Source organism: Amphiura filiformis, unplaced genomic scaffold (genome assembly GCF_039555335.1).
Source record: "Amphiura filiformis unplaced genomic scaffold, Afil_fr2py scaffold_67, whole genome shotgun sequence".
Lineage (NCBI taxonomy): Eukaryota > Metazoa > Echinodermata > Ophiuroidea > Amphilepidida > Amphiuridae > Amphiura > Amphiura filiformis.
The window spans coordinates 154524-163864 of record NW_027305531.1 but is presented as its reverse complement, the minus strand read 5'-3'; positions in this window follow the sequence as shown (position 1 = coordinate 163864).

Here is a 9341-nt window from a genome sequence, read left to right as displayed (position 1 = left end):
AAACATCACACACAGGAACTCGTATTTTGGTTGTTATTATGACCATGATAACACAATAATACTTCCTGTGTTGGGGAAATTGTGGTTTAGTTTAGTTGAAAGAAGGGCTTACCGTGCACCCTCTTTTCAACGTACACTATCTAGATCCCCCCCCCCCCTTCAAAAAAAAGAAAGAAAAAGGGTAGAAAACGATAAGCTATGTTTAAAAAAATCCAAAAATGTCCCAGGGGATCATATTTCATACTACGGAGTTAAAATTTCAATGAGTTAAAGCAGAAAGGTTCAATTTTTGGGGTCAGTTATTTTGGTCACACAGTGGTCAAAAACTAAATGTGCTCCGGTTTCAATGAAAATGGTCTCAAATTTATTTGTCGTCATTTAAAATGAACTAAATAGTTCTCACCATCAATAGGTCAAGGTCAAAAGAGCCTATATGTGACCATCCAGCACAACTGAGCCCTGAAGTCGCCAATCATCATTTTTGAGATATTCAACCAAAATATTCTGCTTGAAATTAGCCTGAAAATGATGTATATCATGTCTATAGTACTTGACATTTAAGTAGTGAAAAATCAATAAAACAGTCAATAAATCCTTTGTTTCCTATATATTGTTTATTGTTAAGTTCAATGGAGCATATCTCAATAGTGGCACTTTCGACATCCGGGCTCAGTTGTGGTGGATGGTCACATATATGCTGCAACGGTGGGTCGCCCATCATTGTCGGATTTTGGCAATAACAAAGAATTCTAGACAGTGCAATATTTGACTTCGTTTTACATGACGAACAATTTGGGACCATTTTCATTGAAATCTGAGCACCCTGCGTGGCCAAAAAACTGATCAACCCCTTGTGATATTTTTGCTTATAACTCAAGAACGGTATGCCGCAGATAGGTGACAGGTCAAAGTATACCTTGCCTGAATCGTTATGACCTGAGGTATAGACCAGGAACATTTTTGGAATTTTTTTATATAGCTTATCGTTTTCTAGAGACGTTGGTTAGAAGTCGATTTCCGAGGGTGCACGAGAGGACCTTGTTCCAACTAAACTAGTTACTATTATGAAATAATTATGATTATATACCTTATATAGATTCCTCTCATCTGATTGGTTAAAAGTGGAGTCATTAAAATAGCTGTACCCCCCTTTTTTGTCTCAAGATGACGTCATAAGCAACTATGCCCGGGGCATAGATTCAACTGTGCCCGATAAATAATTGAATAGTCGCAACCCCGAATACACAGGTCGTTCGTATACATTACGCACCCACTATACGGTCGGCGTTGATTACAGTGTTGTAAAAGAGACTAGCGGTCACAGTTCGCGATGAATTTGACTTCTCCTTGCAGACGCCGTAGTGAGTGCAGTGATTGTTTACAATCTGTTACATGTCAAGGATTTATACCTGCCAAATGTCACTTTTAAGACAAATTACTACGACCTGGAGACTCGGCAGTGTGTGATGTTAGCACAGAAACGGTAGGGTTGTTTTAGATATGAAATCGGTAGATATCGGTCCAAATTCTGCACCCTTGCTCTTGCATGCACTGTGTGCATTTACGCCTATACGGCCTATGCAGTTAAAAGCTTGTAGGCCTTGTCTGTCAGGAAAGCTTTTAACCAATCAAATGAGAAGAATCTATATTATTCGGTATATAAAACAAATATTGACTGCTTAATATTCGGGGCACAGTTTAAAATTATAGGCCCTCGGTGATGTCAAAACCATGACTATGCCCTCAGCTTCGCTTCGGGCATAGTCATCGTTTTGACATCACCTCGGGCCTATAATTTTAACTGTGCCCCTCATAGCAGTCAATATTTGTATACTATGCGTCTTTAAATATCAACGACAAGAACAAGAAAGCATTGTTTTTCACAAAGCAATCGATTTCCTCTGAATCGTAAAAGTCCCAAACCCGTTTCTGTTTCAAATTCTAAAAAGCGGGAATAAAGCATTTGGGTTACTTCCGTTCTACTTCCATATCACTGCATGATGGTTCTTTCTATTCGGAACTTCAGCATTTTGTTTACCACTCTGACTCTAAACCGCATGATTATAGTGACACAAACATCTATAAATATTTGCAAAGGTTATTTCATTATTTCAAAGGGGATGTTGTAGAAAACTTAATTATCGTATTGTTTGCTATAATTACATGTCTAAAATGGTTCATATTGAGGATATAATACCTACACGGTCTACCTAAATGCTTATATGCATTAACTAAGTTAAAATTTACAGAGATGATTCTAACAATAAGCAACAAAAAGGCACAAAAATACTTTTTATGTTCTGGTTTTATGTCTTTATCTAGACTTTGCCATATTCGATTTTTGATAAATAAAAAAATTGTTTTTAATCATGATGAACGCATTCAGTTGAACTCTGATGTTTTTAATAGTAAATGATCATCAAAGAGTTTATATAATTAGTGACAGTAAAAGTTTAGTACAGCTGCCTATGTTATTGAATGCAGTGGCGTAGTCAATAGGAGGCAGGGGCCGGTTTTTTAACAAAAGGAAATATTACCTTTGCATGGTTATATCTCATAATCAATATTTGCGAGTTCCGACTGATTTTGCTTGATCCATCACATAAGTTGTCTGCAATGTCAAGTATGGCCATTCAAAATATTATGTCAATTATGACCATTCAAAATATTATGGTCTAGTGCACTGGTTATTCTTGTTATTATGTAACATTATGCAATCCTTTTAATTTCAAGTTGTATAGTGTGACATCATGATAGGCAGTGTGTATATATTTTTGTGATAACCTCATAACGGTTATGTGGTTTTGATGAGTGAGGCCCTGTGGCCCTACGAAACAGTTCTGTAAAGCATCAAGTTCAATTAATTAATTACTTTTATTCATAGGATGATTCGGTTTTTAAACACAAAAAATATTTCATTAAAAATCCGCCCACTCGGCTATTTCAGAAAGGTAACCAGGCTTCCTTAGCATGTGCTATAAATTAGCATTATATCAAGTTGTTTTTACGCCTTTTAAAAACACTTGGCCTGGCCAGAGAATGACCATTAAATTTGTATATTCCTCGTTGTCCCCAGAAGATGTTTTCATGAGACCCATTGCTCCCATAATTACTTTCAAATAACCTTATTGTGATTTTCAACCAGGTGTGAGCTTTTCACCAGACCCTGTTTTTCACTAACCACTTAACCTACATTACGCCCTCTATATAACAATGTAAGCATCTTACCCTTGATGGCCGACGGCGCACGATAGATGCGACTGCGCAATGTGATCGATACATTTTTACTTTTGGCAGTAAGGTAAGTGACCTTCCCCGATTTCAACGGCTAGTTATTTTAATTATTAATAACATTCGGCGAAACGCCAGGCTAAACCCAAAATTGACAAGCAATAAATTGAAGGGATGCCTATACATGAATAACATCAAAAACAAATATAGAGAATTGCCAAACAGACAAAAGAAGCAAAAGGAAATAGCTGGGAAAATACACAAAGATACTGGCTAAAAAGAGGTGGGATTGGACAGCCAACTTGAAGGCCTGAAGGGATGTGGACTTGACGATGGCTTCCGGGAGGTAATTCCAAAGTGAGGGAGCATATGAATAAAATGATCTCTTAGAAAGAGTCAGACGGCAAAAAGGGGGATCAACGGCACAGGAATTTAAGTGACGCAGGGAGGACGAAGATGGGGTCTGAAGGGGTTTGGAGATGAGCAAAGACTGTGGAAGATTTTATATAGATGACAAAGAGTGGCTACGTCACGGCGCTTAGAGAGGGTTGGTAAATCAGTCTCCTGGAGAAGCTCATCATGCGATAACTTCCATTGCTGAAGTATAACACGGCAGGCAAACCTCTGCGTGGACTCAACCGGACTAAAGCAATGTATAAAGTGCGGCGAGTATTGATAGGAGCCGAGTGGAAGGACCTGCGGATGAAGCCCAAGATTTTGCAGGCCTTTTTACAAATGAGGTCAACATGGAAGTTCCAGGAGAGATTATCAGTGAGATGGATGCCAAGAAATTTAGCAGATGATACACGCTCAATTATCTGATTGTTGAGAGTGAGGGTCACATCTGGGAATGGATCTTTCTTGGTAGAGATGATCATAACAGTCCATGATGGAAGTGCCGCCGTTAATTTGCAGCTTTAATGTCTGTTTTTATCAGAGGGTGGGTATCGAAGAGTCAGGCAGTTGAAATCTCTAACATACTGCAGGTACTGTCCGTTTTCCAATACACAATACACAGTGCTCTTACCATTGACGCGTGACCTCTACAAATACCGTACGTTAGAAGTATGGGGATTTGCCTAGTTAACGTCGCTGTGTGAAAAATAACCGGCCAATATTAAAAGTACTCTTCTAAAGTTCTAGAAAATATAGTTTTGTAACAATACATGTCCTAAATTTTTAGCTAATTTAGATGTTTGGAAATATTCGTACTTTGGTGTTTTAGTGTATGTTATAGGTAATAGTACATTGCCTAGTTAACGTCGCTGTGTGAAAAATAACCGGCCAATATTAAAAGTACTCTTCTAAATATAGTTTTGTAACATGTCCTAAATTTTTAGCTAATTTAGTTGTTTGGAAATATGCGTACTTTGGTGTTTTAGGAAGGATATGTAAACGACAGATAACACCAAAAAATATGAAGAAATTATTTCCAAACCGTGTTAAGTCTGCAAACCACCATGCTTCTCATTTTCAAGAACGCTGGTTAACAATAAGCACGTATTGTCTCATTTCGTAAACAAAAGCCCACACAGAATTGTCCTCTAGCGCTCGCTTTATAATCGTTCACCCAACTGAAACTATAATCCCAGCTCATTGCTCCATTGTACGTGTAAAGCAGAAACATATGTTGTGTGTATATAACCAGAGAAGATATGATTTAATCAGTTGAGCTGTTTTCAATGAGTGTTATTTTGGTTTAATAGCTTTTAATGGGGTTTAAGTCCTTCAAAGGTCGTGGTGAATTCTACTGTAGACATGACTGCATCATGATGAATCAATTAAAGATAATAGTATGGGTTTTTCTATATTTATGCCACTTTATTTTTGAAATAATGAAATGAAAGTAAATATGGAGAGAATGTACACAACAGAAACATCAAAATACAGTGTATCTGAAGTTGAAATCACATTACCTCACCTACGTGGACAGAAAAAGCAACAAATAGATCAGGATCAGACCAAAGTTCAAGACATCTTGGCAGCCATTAAAAACAAAAAAATGGTGCCCGAGCACTACATAAGCACGGTTGTTTGATGATATGTAAACGACAGTCATTTTTGAGAAAAAGTGAACAATGGTGGCGCTATTTATCTTAAATCTTGTTTGCATCTTTAGAAGGGGTAGCATTAGAGCATCAGGAAAAAGACTAACAAATGGCAATGAAATTTAAAAAACCTTTTATCATGAAAAGTATGGAATAACTTATTATTTGGCAAACTTAAATTTAAAATATATGTAAATAGCGCCCTCAATTTGCACACAAACGTGCAGATTAGAGAATAAAATTTACCACAAAGAAGCAGAAAAATATGAATAATTTGATATAGAAACATAAATCTATGTTTAAAATAGCTATACAATAATGTGTATATTAGAGTGATAACTGTTGGTATTGTCCAGATCTAGAATTGAACATTATATAATGTTTTGTTAGAAAAATTAATAAATGATTACATCAAACAACCGTGTAAGGTGACCTATGATACGCCAAACTTACTTTTTACTCTTAATTTTACTTCCATGGTTGGTGGGTTTCCAAATGAGGGACATTTATTAATCGATATTCTGTCCATCAGCAACTTCTCATTCTTTAACACTCTTTAATTTTAAAAGGTGGTCACCAACTCTTCACCCTTCTCTTTGGCAGTGTTGAAATCATTTATTATCTTAGTGGGTGCAAGACTCCAATGTGCGGAGAATTAAGTTGTCAATATCCCACGGATTACTCTCCCATTCTGTAAGGCTGGTCTCTCTGGTTCATCCTTGGTAATTTTATTCTCACTGTGAGGTTTCTTACTTCTTTGCACATCAGCTGCATTATGTAGTGGTCCTCTGACGTTACTAATCCTGATTGTTGTTCTTGCATGGACATTGACCAATGCCTCATTCTTTGTTATTCCAATCCATCCGCCTTTCATTTTGAGCCCTTGTTCATCGTGACTTCAATCCATTGGTCTTATAGTATTGCAGAATATGGGCGTCCAGCCAGCGAGGCCGAATAAAGGCCATCTCTCATGAACTGGGCCCAATCTTTATTAAGGTTACTCATAGTTGACCAGAATATCGTCATTTAACGCATGTAATCACGATTGTCATAGACCACTAGTGGAAATTGAGAATGAGAATTCTTTCAAAACGATGAGAATTGGACAAAAGTATGAGAATTTAAAATTTTCTCATTTCTATAAAACTTTCTCATCCAAATGAATGAGAAATACTAATTAACCTGTCAACAACCTGTCACAAATGGTTGTTTGACACTGAAATTAATGTGAGCTTCATTTTCTAATACAAAATTATTATGATTACTTTGTTTTGATGCAAAACACATACATTACGTTATTTGTATCCAAATAGGTGAATATAACATGTAAGTAAGCCATAACCAGTATCGTGAGACATTGTAAATTTATCTCACAGATTTCATAATGGATTATAATTTTGTTTAAATAAAAATCAATAAACCTGCCGTTATAGGTGTTATGTGAATTTTGAAAAAGGGATAAATGATAAAATAAAACCGTCGCCAAAGAGATTCGAACTCTAGACCTCCTGCTCACAATCCCAGTAACAACTCCACTACACTGCAGGCGAACCGTTGTTAGGCGTTCTAATTTATTTATAATATGTATAACAAGAATGACGCAATAACGGTCTACCAACATAATATAACTTAAAAGGTAATATATATTTATTTTACATAAATGGTAGACCGTGGTAATTTGCCTTAAATAGAGGAATAATAACCTATAAACATATAGCACACAAAAGAGTGTGTAAAGTGACCGTGTATATTCAAAATATATTTTAGATAAAATGCCGTATACGATAAAAACATGAGTTTTAATGAATGAATTCATTCCGATCGAAGATCAATAGCACAATGTAGTAGCAATAAATACGCTAAAATCAAGATTGATTGTTAACTTCTCCCAGTGGCGTGTCGTTAGAGACTTCGCTTATTGCCCCCAAGATTAGAAGTTCGAATCCATGTAAAATTCCTTTCTTTTTCTTTTCTTTTCTTTCTTTTTTTCTTTTTTTTTCTTTAATTCTTTCTTTAATTCTTTCTTTCTTTCTTTTTTCTTTCTTTCTTTTGTTTCTTTTTTCTTCCTCTCTTTCAAAAGAAAGAGTACAAAAGAATTACTTTGATCAATACCAGTTAAGCAGGCGATTGGTATGATTGAACTCCATGCATTTTGTATGTCTTGTGGAGCGTGTCTGGAGGATGATTTGAACTAATGACCTTCCGTGCAAACACCCTATCGTATAATGTTATAATTTCTATATGAAATTTTAAATTGATAAATCTTGCTTGATTCCCTGTTCCATGTATCAATGTTTGTGTTTCCTTCAACATGTTTGATTTTGTTTTCATCTCCTATTATATACATTCATAGGCCTAATAACTGCATATGCATATTTCGCACCCTCGGTTCAATAAAGCCGTTCATATGAAGTTCACCATAGGATATTTTATTTGTATAATTTCCAAACTATTTAATTTTTGAATCCCTCCCTCCCCCACCGATCAATGTTGGAGCAAACATAGAGCACATTAAAAAAATGCGGCGTTTTTTATACAACATTGTTGCTTTTGGCAGAAGCAGGCTTTTCAATAACCACCAATACTGATGGGTACCAATCAATTTGATACAGCCTATACTTTATAGTCGTCTTTTTTAAAATTTTATTTAATGTATCAAGTTTAATTGTTTTGTTTTGGTTATGATCAAATCTGGCGTTACAAAACCAGAAGCAAAGCTTGTATAAAATTATTCAGTCCACAGTCAATGGTCGAGTGGCCATACTTTATAGACCTCAGGGTTGCAAAATTCGAGGGGATTTTCCAACTTGATAAACATCACACACACAGGAACTGGTAACACGCGTGTATTTAAAGAACGTTTGGTTGTTATTATGACCATGATAACACAATAATATTTCCTGTGTTGGGGAAATTGTGCTTTAGTTTAGTTGAAAGAAGGGCTTACCGTGCATCCTCGAAAATCAACTTCTTTTCAACGTATCTAGATCCCCCTTCAAAGAAAAGAAAAAGGGTAGACAACGATTTAGCTATGTTAACAAAATCCAAAAAGATCCCTAGGGATCATATTTCATACTACGGAGTTAAAATTTCAATGAGTTAAAGCAGAAAGGTTCAATTTTTTGAGTCAGTTATTTTGGCCACACAGTGGGCAAAACTAAAAGTACTCCGATTTCAATGAAAATGGTCTCAAATTTGTCGTCATGTAAAATGAACTGAAAAACGAAAATAATAGTTCTCACCATCAATATAGGTCAAGGTCAAAAGGGCCTTTAGATGCTGCAACGGTGGGTCGCCCATCATTGTCGGATTTTGGCAATAACAAAGCATTCTAGACAGTGCAATATTTGAATTCGTTTTACATGGCAAACAATTTGGGACCATTTTCATTGAAATCTGAGCACCCTGCGTAGCCAAAAATCTAGCCAACCCCTTGTGACATTTTTGCTTATAACTTAAGAACGGTATGCCGCAGATAGGTGACAGGTCAAAGTATACCTTGCCTGAATCGTTATGACCTGAGGTATAGACCAGGAACATTTTGAAATTTTTTAAATAGCTTATCGTTTTCTAGAGACGTTGGTTAGAAGTCGATTTCCGAGGGTGCACGAGAGGACCTTCTTCCAACTGAACTAGTTACTGGTGTTACATTCTGAGCATCTACTGGTATTACGTATTACTATTATGAAACAATTATGACTATGCGTCTTTAAATATCAACGACAAGAACAACAAAGCATTGTTTTTCACAAAGCAATTGATTTCCTCTGAATCGTAAAAAGTCACAAACCCGTGACTGCTTAAATGTTTCTGTTTCAAATTCTAAAAAGTAAACTATAAATAACTACATGTTGATGGAATAAAGCATTTGGGTTATTTCCGTTCCTACTTCCACATCACTGCATGATGGTTCTTTCTATTCGGAACTTCAGCATTTTGTTTACCACTTTGACTCAAAACCGCATGATTATAGTGACACAAACATCTATAAATATTTGCAAAGGTTATTCCATTATTTCAAAGGGGATGTTTGTAGAAAACTTAATTATCGTGTTGTTTGCT